The sequence below is a fragment of the Cynocephalus volans genome, chromosome 2 (genome assembly GCF_027409185.1).
Source record: "Cynocephalus volans isolate mCynVol1 chromosome 2, mCynVol1.pri, whole genome shotgun sequence".
In the NCBI taxonomy this organism is placed as follows: domain Eukaryota; kingdom Metazoa; phylum Chordata; class Mammalia; order Dermoptera; family Cynocephalidae; genus Cynocephalus; species Cynocephalus volans.
In genome coordinates, this window is record NC_084461.1 from 51,413,879 (window position 1) to 51,426,977 (window position 13,099).

Below are 13,099 nucleotides of genomic sequence, written 5' to 3' on the forward strand. Positions count from 1 at the left end.
TGGAGGTGATGTTTTTGGCATGCTCTTTGGCATTGGCAGTGTGCCTGGTTGAGGGGAGGGGGGCCAGTCCCTGGAGCCATGCCACACATCCCTGTGCAGACCTAAGTTGCTGGCAATATGTCTGAGACAGAACGAATTTTTTATCCTTTGCTTACTTCTAAAGTGGGGGAACTTCCTGTTGGGACCAGTACTTGAGTTCTGTGGTTTAGCTAAATTGCTGCTTTGCTGTTGCTTCTCTAGGGAAGGCTTTTTGTGCAGCACAGGTTATAATGGTTGACTTTATAGGTACTTCCTGCTCTCCAGAGACTCGGTGCACCTGGGATGTGTAGTAACTCTGGTCTGGGCCTGACTCTTTTCATCAAACTGCACCCCATGCAATTCTATATTCCTGACCAGTCTCCTCTGAGTGGTCCTACACTGATTGGGGTGCAGATCAGCTGTCCTTGCTGTACTCCAGTGTTCCCCCAGTGGGCCCATCTCTCCCACTGCCTGTGCCACAACACTTCCCATGGGACAGGCCGTGCACTTATTTAGTGAACATCCCTTGCGATGACTCACCAGCCTGAGTGACTCCATTTTTTTAGTTGTTGTGGCTCCTCACGCCTATGTGGGTCCATGGGAACCCTATTACTGGTCTTGCTGGCCTGGGGGCAACCAAGGCCTTCTTCTCCCCTGCTGCCTCCAAGCAACTCCATCTGAAGGGCACAGCTGCGGCTTTTGCTGGCTCCTGCTCCAGCTTTTGCCAGCTCCTGCTCCGTTTGCTCAGCACTTCCAGGCTTAAAGCGGCCACGGCACAAAATGGTCAGAGCGGTTTCTTCTTTCTCAGAGAGATATTTTAAATGTACAAAAAATTATTGAGCAAGGAATCTATGTTTTGGAAAAACCATGTCTGTGAAAAACTTTTACATTATTTATTTGAATAAAATTAATATTGCTCCCAGATGGTACAGAAGGAAAAGGCCACATTTCTCTGGTTCAAGACAAAAAAGTAATGAGTTATAGGAGAAAAATATAATAATCAAAAACCTATCTTTTAATTAGGTATTTGAATTTTACATCAGAAAATTTAATCTCTAAAATCACATATTATGTTACATGCTTATACCACAGTACAATAGAAATGATTATAATTTCTATATTTGATTCTTGCTACCCCCCACTCCTTCATTCATTTACCACATCATCCTGCCCTTTGCGAGCATTTGAGATTATGAGTCCTCATCTTACCTTTCCTGCATTCCTTCTGGGTACAAAGATAATCAATGACCTGAAATATATAAAATTTCCGAAATATTCGTCATTTTTCCATAATGCGGTAAAACGAGAAGAAAGCCCAGAACATTAGAGCAAAAGGCAATGGAGAAATTCAGTTCAACCATATCACCAGGAGGGACTGGGCTACAGATAGAAATCTCAGCTCTTACTTTTTTTTTTTTTTTTTTTAGCTATTGAGATTCACAAGGCAAGTCCCCCAGGTAACCTGTCTATAGGAGAAAATAAGCCTCACTGAGCCCATTAGAAAAATTCAGGGAGGGGCCGAGCCCGTGGCGCACCTGGTAGAGTGCTGCGCTGGGAGCGCAGCGACGCTCCCGCCGCGGGTTCGGATCCTATATAGGACTGACCAGTGCACTCACTGGCTGAGTGCCAGTCAGGAAAAAATGACAAAAAAAAAAAAAAGAAAAATTCAGGGAGGAGCTATGTTGGGTGTACAGGCCAACAGCAACCTTGAGAATAGGACCCTCTGCTATTTTGTGAGAAGAAAGACTAAAAGATTAATGTAATACTCAGCTTATTAACTAATATATTACTTAAAATTTTCATACATAGTAATTTATAAAAATAACAATCAATTAAGAACTTTATCATTGGTGAACTGTGAGTTACTGTTTCACAGTTAATTCTTGGTAATGGTGGTGTTCACTAAATAATTCGATAAATATTTTTGTCATCAATTATTTGCCAAGTGGTGTTCTAGGTGCTGGAGATAAAGCAATAAACAAAATAGACAAAGTCTCTGGAGAAAGCAGGTCTTGTGATATCCAATCCATTATTTATAATGTCTGTCTTTATTAAACCATTACTAAAAAAATAATCTTCCCATTCTTTAATGTCCATAGTGATTATCAGTGAGTTATTTTTCATAACTTTTTTCCACAATACTTACTGAAACTGATAGAATTATGCATTTCTAACATATATAAGGGCTGGCCAGTTAGCTCAGTTGGTTAGAGCGTGGTGTTACAACACCAAGGTCAAGAGTTTGGATCCTCATACCGGCCAGCCGCCAACAAAACAAAACAAAAATTTATATATAAAAACATTACAACACTACAATAAAAACAGTTAAGAAATCAATTCTCAAAGACTTATTAGGAATGTTACTTCTTTATTTTAGCACAACTTTGAACAATATTATTTATTTAGAAAATATACAGATTCACACAATAACAGATAATATCATCATGCAGGGCAAAGAGAAGCTGGAGAGTTAAGTATCAGAGCCACATGGGAATAGCAGCTCTCCTGCTCTTGCTGGTTTTTGCACAAGAAGGTATTAATGGGTCCTAATTTAACAGGCTATTGCTAACCCTTGCCACAAAGGATGAAAAGAACAAAAGATAAGAGGTTTTTGCCAATCACTTGAGCCAATGATTTGTTGCCTTCAAGAGTTGACCACCAACACCAACAAAGAAAGCCACTGGTCAGGACTAGGGCTACCTGCCTGGAAGTTCTGCAAACCTTATGCAATAACCATTGACAAATTGACAAGGCATAAAAATATGAGGAGCTTGAGGAACTTGGTCTTAAATATTGGCTTAATTGTGTTTTTAGTGACAAAATAACAAGTCAGGTTAGGATTGTGACACCTATTACTTTCCAATCCTTTGGAAAGCATAAACTAAGAAAGCTGTATCAACTCACTAGTACAAAGTTTACCAGTATCTTCATGAAGAGTGGTTAGTCAAGAGGATTCAGGGCATTTGCAGATTCCTACACACACGGAACGGAGAGGTCACTATGCGGTTGTTTATTTTATTATTCCTCTTGCTTTGAATTTTTAATTGTTTCATTAAAAAAGAAAAAACAGAAAACAAAGAACTAGATAGCAGCAAAAAAACTATGTTTACTGTATCTGAGGATGTTGCTGACAGAGCTAGTAAGACAGATAAACCTGTATTATAACAAATGACGTACTACAATGATTCTAGGTAGCATGGAAGGACTTCACATTCTTTGCAAAGAAGAAAAGCCACATTCATGACTGAACGTTTTAGATATGTCTCCTGAATTTAATACTTTTCGAGAATTAAAACAGAAAAACCAATTCTACCTTGAGAACTAGATTTAACCTTCGGGTGTGTAGAACCTTCATCACAATACAAAGTGATTGTTTTCCTTTCTATAATTAGTTTTCTCTGCTACACTTTTTGAAAGGCAAAATCCCAAGTGTGCCAGATTTTTTGCCATTCTATTTCTGGTGTAGTTTGACTGATTTTGTGTTTACTGCTTTAATGATACTCAGGAGTTTTTTAGTTCAGGCTCAATAATTAGTTTCTGAATATGGAAAAAATTAAGTTAAAAGAAAGGAAATTTATCAATGTATTTGTTATAGAAATTATACAATTTACAGAAATGTCTTTAGCTTTTCTAATCAGCAGTTATATAATTTTTATAGAAATATCCAAGTATAGTATATTAGTGAACAGTATGAAATATTTCTGAGTTAGAACTATGCAGCTCATATTTTAATTTCTAATTTGAGGTTTTTCTTTCCATTGTGAGAATGATTTTTCTTTGGAAGACAATTGGGATTAGTTTGTTGATGTAAACTTTTTCTATCATTATCTCATTAAGATTTTAAATAACACAGCTAACAGTTTTTGTTTTCTGGGGTCTCACCAATAGTGGACTCTACATACCTATAGATCCCATGAAGACTGAAGAGTCTTCATTTTGAAGTCATTTTATCTATTATTACAATTGGTATAGTTTAAGTATTTGCCTTCAGAGCTTTCTTTAAAGGTTTTTTTTTTTTTTTAAATCTAGTTTAAATGGGACTTTTTAGCAGAAACTATCTGGAAAGAATGCTACAATTGAAGGGAAGACATTTTTCTATATTATGGTGTTTCCTTAATCAATTGTAAAGTAAAGGCTTGGTAGCAAGTGTAAAAGAGAGGTCAGGCTGATCTATGATGCTATTTTTAAGCTTGCTGGTTAACCACGAGTTTAGGGCTATGCGAATAAAACATGTGTATTTATTATTTCTATATATTTTTTAAAACTAGGCATTTATAAGTGTACCATGAATGACTTTGGTTAAAACTGGGATCAAGTTGAGGTGAAGTAAACAACTGGTGCTAACAGTCCTATTAAGCCAAGACAGCATGGAAGGAAAATACATAAAATGTACAAGGCATTGGAGAAAAGTTATAGGATCACTGCCTTCATAATAGGTTGATTAATATGCACTGTGAGTAAGGCTGGACAAATATCAACTGAATAAACAATTTTTAAAAAGTTTGAAGTGGAAGCCTCTATAGACCTCCCATATTTCTCTGACATATTTCTGCAAGTGTTTAAAAAAACCCAGGATCTAGGGTAATGAGGAGAATAAAACAAGAATTAAAAAGTCTCCTCTGATGATCACAGGCAAGCCTAAATTAGTGATCTTGAAGATCAAGCATAAAATCTCAAAGTATAGAACAGAAACCACAAAATAAATATTTATTGAGCACCTATTACATGTCAGGCACTGTTCTAAGAAAAAAAAAAAAAAAAAAGGCAAGCAGGAAGGAAAAAACAAGACTATGAAGGAGGGATCAAAGTATACTTTATATGTAATTATTAGGTAATCCAAAGAAGAAGAAAAAGAAGAAAAAGAGAAGCAACAATTAGAAAAATATTAGAAGAAAACATCACTGAGATGAGAAAAGGTTTGAGGCTTAAGAATGAAAGAGCTCATAGAAGTCCAAGAAGTAATGAGGGTAAGGTGGGGAAAGATATCTTGATAAAATTAAGGAACCACAAGGATAAAGAGAAAAAACCTCACAGTTATTCATAAACTTCCAACTGTAAAGAATGGATTTCCTACAAAGGGAAAAAAATCAAACTGGCTTTGAAATTCACATCTGCAATACCAGAAGCTAGAAGAAAGTGGACACAATATCTACAGACTAATGAAAGAAAAGGACTACAATCCAAGAATCCTATACCTAGCAAAACTGTCATTTCCTCTGCCAGAGGAGAAGATGATATTCAATAACTAAATTGTACCACCCAAATATACTGCCTGAAAAAAATATAGTGCAGTTCACAATCTTTACTTCAGTACATGTGACCCTGAACAAGGGACTAGTTGAAAAATTGTGGTACATTCACAACATGGAGTATTATACAGTTAGAACTATGTATATCCCATTTGTACAAAATAAAAATAGATCCCATATATGTCTAAGTTGGTCTTTATAGGATTGTAACATGAAAGAACACACACTAGGTTAGTAACTTGTATTGTGGCAGGAGGGGTAAAGGATGGAGAATGAGGTTCTGATATGGAAAGAACGAGGTTTCTATGATAATGACAGCAGACTGAATATACCATTATGTAAAATTATGTGTCATAAAGATATTCACGGAAGAATAGGCCACTAGAATATTAGTTGTGGTTACCTTAGGGTATTATTCCAGGTAACCTTTACTTACTTTTTTAGGTTTTTATGTTGTTTGAATTATTTACAATGAGCATATATATTTACATAACTAAGAAGAAGCAATACTGTTATTTGCAGTTTGAAAGAAGACTTGCTTTTTCTTAAAATTAAAAAAAAAAATCTAATTTTAATAGCTTTCTCAAAGATCAAAAGCATCTTCACCAAAGGTGAAAAAAGTGAGAATAGAGTGGTGTGGGCTTAAGAAAATCAAGTATTTGAAACTGGAACTATTAGAAGAAAATATAGGGAAAAAGCTCCATGACATTGGTCTGGGCAATAATTTTTTGGCTATGACCTCAAAAACACAGGCAACGAAAGCAAAAATAGACAAATGGATTACAACAAACTAAAAAGCTTCTTCACAACACAGGAAACAATCAACAGAGTGAAGAGACAACCTAAGAATGGGAGAAAATACAAACTATACATCAGACAAGATTAATATCCAAAATGTATCAGGAACTCAAACAAATCAATAGCAAAAAACCAAATAATCCAATTTAAAAAATGAGTAAAGAATCTGAATAGACATTTCTCCAAAGAAGACATACAAATGGCCAATGTATTTATGAAAAAATGCTTAACATCACTAATCACCAGGGAAATGCAAATCAACCACAATGAGATATCACTTCACACTTGTCAGAATGGCTATTATCAAAAAGAAAAAAGATAACAAGTATTGATGAGGATGTAGAGAAAAGGGAACCCTCATACATGGTTGGTGGGAATGTCAATTAGTAGAGCCCTTATGGAAAACAGTATGGAGGTTCCTCAAAAAATCAAAAATAGGACTACCATATGATCCAGCAATCCCACTACTGGGTGTATATCCAAAGGATATGAAATCAGTCTGTTAAAGAGATATTTGCACTACCGTGTTCACTGCAGCATTATTCATTTACAATAGAGATATGGGATCAACCATGTGTCCATCAGTGGGTGAATGAATAAAGAAAATGTGGTATATATACACAATACTATTTGGCCATAAAAAGGAAGGAAATCCTGTTATTTACAACAACATAGATGCACCTGGAGGACATTATTATTAAGCCAGGCACAGAAAGACAAGTACCTCACGATCTTACTTACATGCAGAATCTAAAAAAATTGGTCTCACAGAAGTAGAGTAGAATGGTGGTTATCAGGGGCTGGGGTGGTTGGGGCCGGAGGAGGGCAGGGAACGGTTTGAGTAGATGTTGGTCAAAGGATACATAATTTCAGTTACATAAGAGGAATAAGTTGATGAGATCTATTGCATGACATGGTGACTATAGTTAACATAGTGTGTCCTTGAAAAATGCTAAAAGAGCGGATGTAAAGTGTTCTCAACACAAAAATGAAAAGTATGTGAGGTAATGCATATATTAATTAGCTAGATCTAGTCATTCCACAACGACAATATGTTTTACACAGTAAATACATACAAATTTAACTGTCGGTCGAAGAAAATAAAAACAAAAGAAAATCAACTATAAAAGCAATGTATGGAAAAGGTTTGGCTGGAAAGGTCTGATATGAGGGCTAACATGTAAAAACTCAAAAACTCAACAACTGTATACATGGTATTCAAGATCACAAAAACCTCATTTACTAGTCCTCCTGATAAGAATCAGGAAGAAAGGGAATACCATATAAGATTAGCTTTATGATCATCATTAGTTGGCTGACACAAGTGGAGAAAATAGAAATCTTATTAGGTTAGATTTCCTGCCAAGACATTTTCTGCTTGGGTGAATGAAGCAGGACTTGGTCACATGTTAACGAGTTTCATAGAAAGGGAGTTCAAGCATGAGTGAAGCTGCCCTCTGACATTAAAATAAAGCAAACATAGGATTTTCCCCAAGTTAAAAGCCTCCTATGACACACTTTTGGATTGTGGGAGATACTGAGTCCAAAAATGTTTAACAAAAAGCTAGACAATAGTTAATTAAATGAATTCATTTGCAAAATGTGAATACACGAATATGAAAGAATAAAATAATTTTGATGCTGTCTTTTCAACTATTATTTTTGATGCAAATATCCTCAGAATCATCCTTGAAAGTGGAAATGAGCAGGCTGATAGCACAGCCAGTAGGAGAAAGTCAATGCTGATAAACATTTGATGATCCTCTGAGATTGCATCTTTATAATTCATAAAATTTGCTGAAGGTCACAAGTGAAGCACAATGACTTGTGTCCTTGTACTGTAGCAATAGGGGCTACCCCAGACCACAGAAACTGGGAGCAAGAAGACATGTTTTGATTAAACTGTGTAGAAGTCTGTTTTAGGATTTCATGCAAATACTAACCTCATTTTAAAACATGGAGGAAAAAAATCATGGGTTAATTTAGTTGTCAGGAACAGAATGAACAGTTAAAACCAAAACACACACAGTCCCATTTTAAAAATTTCATCAATAGAGACACAAAGGTACTAAAGGTTGATGATATTCATCCTTCCTCATCAGTGCTGCTCCAGGCATCTTCAAATGCTGGATTCAACTGTGATTTGGTTGTAGTCTAAAAAAAAAAAAGGGAAAGGAAGATTCTATTTTTCTACTTCATAATTTCAGGCTCATAATAAGGTTATAAAATATACCAGATGAACACCAATTAGATTATTTTGAAAGAAACTGCATAATTGTTAATTTCAAAACAAAAGTAATTTAAGAAACATCCCACATACAATGTAAGATAATATACCTGCATTTTAAACAGACATACCAAACTTTATTCAAGTAACCTGTGTTTTCTTCAAAGTAGTATCTCACAAAGACGTACATATGTATATTACGATGCCGGTATTGCTCAAGATATTTCTGCAAATGTTTGAAATTGCCTGGAGAAAGTGGTAAATCCATGGGGCTAAAACTTAACTACAGTCTGACTTGACAGTCTGGTATATTAAGGTTAGCAACTTTTCATTGTTTAGATGGACCTGACTTTTAGAAATAAAATCCAAATATGGGGAATAAGGTATTCATCAAGCTGAGTAATACCATTTTTATTCGAAAAAGTAACGTGGGTTATTAAGTAGTTAAGTTTATTTGTTTGCTTTTATATGACTGGTAAAGTAGTTCAGAAGCACATGCAAACGATGTCAGAAATGATAATATGTTTGTAATTAGCACATAGGTTTCCATGGGAGATTTCTCTGAAAGATAACAGCATTGGGATGGTGTTTATTTAAAACAACAACAAAACGTCACAGTATTCTTACAACTTTAGAAAGGCTACATCTAATAAAGGTAATCAGCAACTAGAGAAATTTTAATTATCTGTGGTGTGCCAAACTAATCACCTTTTTGGGAAACCTTCTAAATGGCTACCTTCTTATTCTCTGGCAAATGACTATGAAGGCTTTAAGATGGTCTCATTTTTAAAGTATCTGGGCATTATGAACCAGGTTTGCTTCTTATTTGGCAGCTTTCACATTTGCTGCAAGGCTGTTTAGATTGAAATTCCCATAATGTATTAGCACCAAGACTACTTTTTTTTTTTTTTCCCAGTAAGGTGATTGCAACCCTCAGCACAGTACGGTCCACACCACGCTCAGCCAGTGAGCGCAATGGTCATCCCCATGTAGGATCCGAACCCGCGGCCTCGGCGCTACCAGCGCTGTACTCTCCTGAGTGAGCCACCGGGCCAGCCCTCAGACTACTTTTAAATTATCTTAGATGTATTGCCTTTTACAACTTAAGAAATATTTTATGTAAAGGCGAACCCTATTGCATGTCTGAGAATGTTTATTTCCTTTTTTACAAAATTTTATTTTAATTGACACATTGTACATACTTATGGGGTACAATCTGATGTTTTCATACATATATATGATGTATAATGATTGAGTCTGGGTAGCTAATGTATCCATCATCTTATGTATTTATCATTTCTTTGTGGCGAAAACATTCAAAAGCCTCTCCTCTAGCTGTTATGTAATATACAAAACTTACCTGTTAACCATAGTTACCCTACTGTGCAATAGAATACCAGAACTTATTCCTCCTATCTAATTGTAATTGTGTACCCACTGGCCAACCTCTTTCATTTCCTTTTTGATAAACATGATTACTTAGAATCGTGTTCTGGGGATCCTGTTCCCAATAAATTTCTTGAGAATCAACCAGGTTAGTTGGAAAACAGTATATTTACTTAGGCATTCTTTATAGTTGTTAAATAGATCAGAGTACATTACTGCCTTGGGCTGAATGTCCCCCCAAAACTTAATCCTCACTGTAACAGTTGAGAGTGGGAAATCCTATTATGGTAATTGAAAGGTAGGGCCTTGAAGAGGTGATTAGATTGTAGGACCATGCCATAGTGAATGGATTAGTAATGGTGGTCAGAGGCGTGGTTCTGAGAGCTTTCAAAAAAGAGCACGTGAGGTTAGTCTCTCTCTGATCCACCGTTTTCCCAATGTGATATTCTGCTGTCACTGTCACCACCACCAAGGCCCTCCCCAGATGTGTTCCCAGACTTTGGACTTCCCAGCCGCAGAAACTGTAAGCAAATAAATTGTTTTTTATAAATTATCTAGTTCTGTGTATTTTGTTGTAAGCAACAGAAATGAACTAATACAATTACTAAACCTCATCTCAGCTATCATCACTTAGGTGTATAACCAAATTCCATTATACCATAAATGTCCAGATACAAAACTATTATCAAACCTCAGCTAACTACTCACTAATTTCTAGCAGCAGTCCACTTACTTGCAAGAGTAATATACTGAAGTCTGTTCAGTTATTCTTTCATCTAAATGTTTATTAAACTTCCTGTCTTTTGGGGTTTATAATTTAACTACTAGGTTAGGTTATTTGTGGGTACTTCAAAAGGTTCATGGAAAAATGTAATTAAAATACAAATCTTTTCATGAACTTTTTGAAGTCCCTCATATTGTCCTTGGGGAGTAAGTGACTCCTCTTCCCTACCCTGTCTTTAGAAGTCTTTAACTCTGCCTTAGATATCTACCAGAAGTATCCCTGGGTGGATAAGCCACACAAAGTTCATTCCTCCTAATTCTACTACGGAAGCCCAATGTGTAACATATTAAACATTTTATTTTCATTTGAAGACTCAACAGAGAAGCAAAATTATATTTGCACAGATATATAAATTATCTTTGCTATGGTGAGCAAAGAAACAAAAATAAGTGAAAATCATAATATAATTTCATAAAAACTTTACTGTTTGTAGTAGTAAAACAAAGACAACATGAATGCATTGCAGTATTATTAGAAATACACTTTACAACTGAAGCTATCATAAATACGTCATACTTGTAGTAAAAAACTGCAGTAAAAATATGTAGATGGATGTAGTTCACATATTACCGTTTGAGACCCACTGATCAAGTTTAACTATCATCAATCACTTCTGTTTTCTCTACAACATCTCCTCCTGGTGGACATCCAATCTATACTTGAAAATATTCATCTTTATCCCACCAGGTCTCCTATTCTACTGGCAGATAGTTATGAGATAAAGCAGCATGAGTTTAGAGGGGACCTAATCCAGGTCCAAACAACGGGAAAGAGAAATGAAACCAAACTTAGTATCTACCAGGGATACGTCTTGATAGCTTTCAAATTTCTGACTGGCAATTACTAGAAAGGCTCAGGGTTGTCTGTGTCAGCAAGTGATTATACATCTACACAGGTGGTAAGTAAAATAGGTATGTATTATGTGACTGTCAAAATAATGTAATATTTTGATGAGAGGTCAGATTTAAACTGTAATGTATCTGCTCTATAGATCTCAGGCACGAAAAAGTGATTAGGAGTTACATATAGGCTTGCTTTGACCATGAACAAGTTTTAAAAAGTAGAGGCAAAAGAAGCCAGATTCCTCAGAATGTAATAAAACAGCCTGCCAATTAAATAATAAGATTTATGCTTAAAAGCCATAAAATCTATCCCTATCATCCAGTGTCCTTTTGTTTCTTTAGATATAATTAAATTCCTCCTCTACTTTGGCTATCAGGAGAAACACCCCTAAGGGATTATATCTTGGCTGATGAGCAAGTAAATCTCATCTGAAGGGAGGATCTGAAAGGAAACCTAAGGGCAACTTTGCTTTGACAATTCTATTATTTGAAAATATCATAAACTTGTCACTGATCTCAAGGGTAATGAATGGCAGAACTGAGACCAAATTCAAGTTTACATGAAATTAAAGACTAAGTATGTGTTTATATGTGTGTGTGTTTTGTTTTGTTTTACACTGTGCTATGTTGCCTCCCTGGGAAACTGCAATAGTAATTTATATGATAGTTAAGACGAAAACACTTTTTAATATGAGTTAAACTGTGAACATATGTGTGAAGAATAGGGTCTTGTGCACAGACTTCTTCACTGGGATCTGCATCATGATCATATTTGTGTTCTACTTACATTCACAGAAATCTTTCAAACTTAAGTTTTATGGAAATAACCTTTGCACATACCATTTTATATTAACATGAGAACAACTATGTCTTAAAACATATGAACACCATATTTTAAAAAACAAGATTTTATAGCTTAAATATAAAATTTGACTTGTTTTTTGTGTATCTCTCTTTGATTTTCTACTTGTTTTACTTAATTTCTCATACACGAGTTTTTTAGATGAGGATTTCAAATTATCACTATAGCTACATAACAAGGAAATAAACTATCAGAATCATATATTATCTTTATAAATTAAGCAATTTAGTTTTCTTCTAATATTCTTGTCTGTATATGTCACAGTAGCTCTACTTTTCACTTATTTTCGTTTGGTAAATGATTGCTATATTTCCTAACATGGCCTATCATGTTATACCTTAGATTTAATGTATACAGTAATTCCCAAAGAGTGGAATACAATAATTAAATAATAATGTAAAATAAATGGCTAAACCAAATTATTTGACTATATTAAACTTTCTACAGAAGAATATTCAGTCATCAAAAGCAACTGTATGCTAAAACTAATCAAGCCATGATAAGCGATATTAGACATGTCATAATGTCTGGAAGTATCCATGTGGCATTTGGCCAGCTGCTTGAAGATTTATCAATGTGTGTTTTTCTCCCTTTCATTTGGATTGGAGCCAAAAGAAAATAATTTGCAGGCTTTCCACTGCAGTAAACCATAGCAGCTGCAAAGTTAGTATGAAATATATTTTGTCAATAGCTATCAGATGCTATCGACTACCCCCTAACAATTCTATTTTATGTGGTTTTTGACATGATCCTATTTTCATAAAGGAACTAAATATATAAAAAATGTTTTTAGAATGTCAAACTTGCTCTATCAGTAACTTTCTTCCACCTCCATTTAAGATGCTCTGACTTGGTTAAGATTACATTAAGGTACTTCTAAATACATTATTTATATCTCCAACTTAAAAAATTATGCATATAAACATTGTTTTT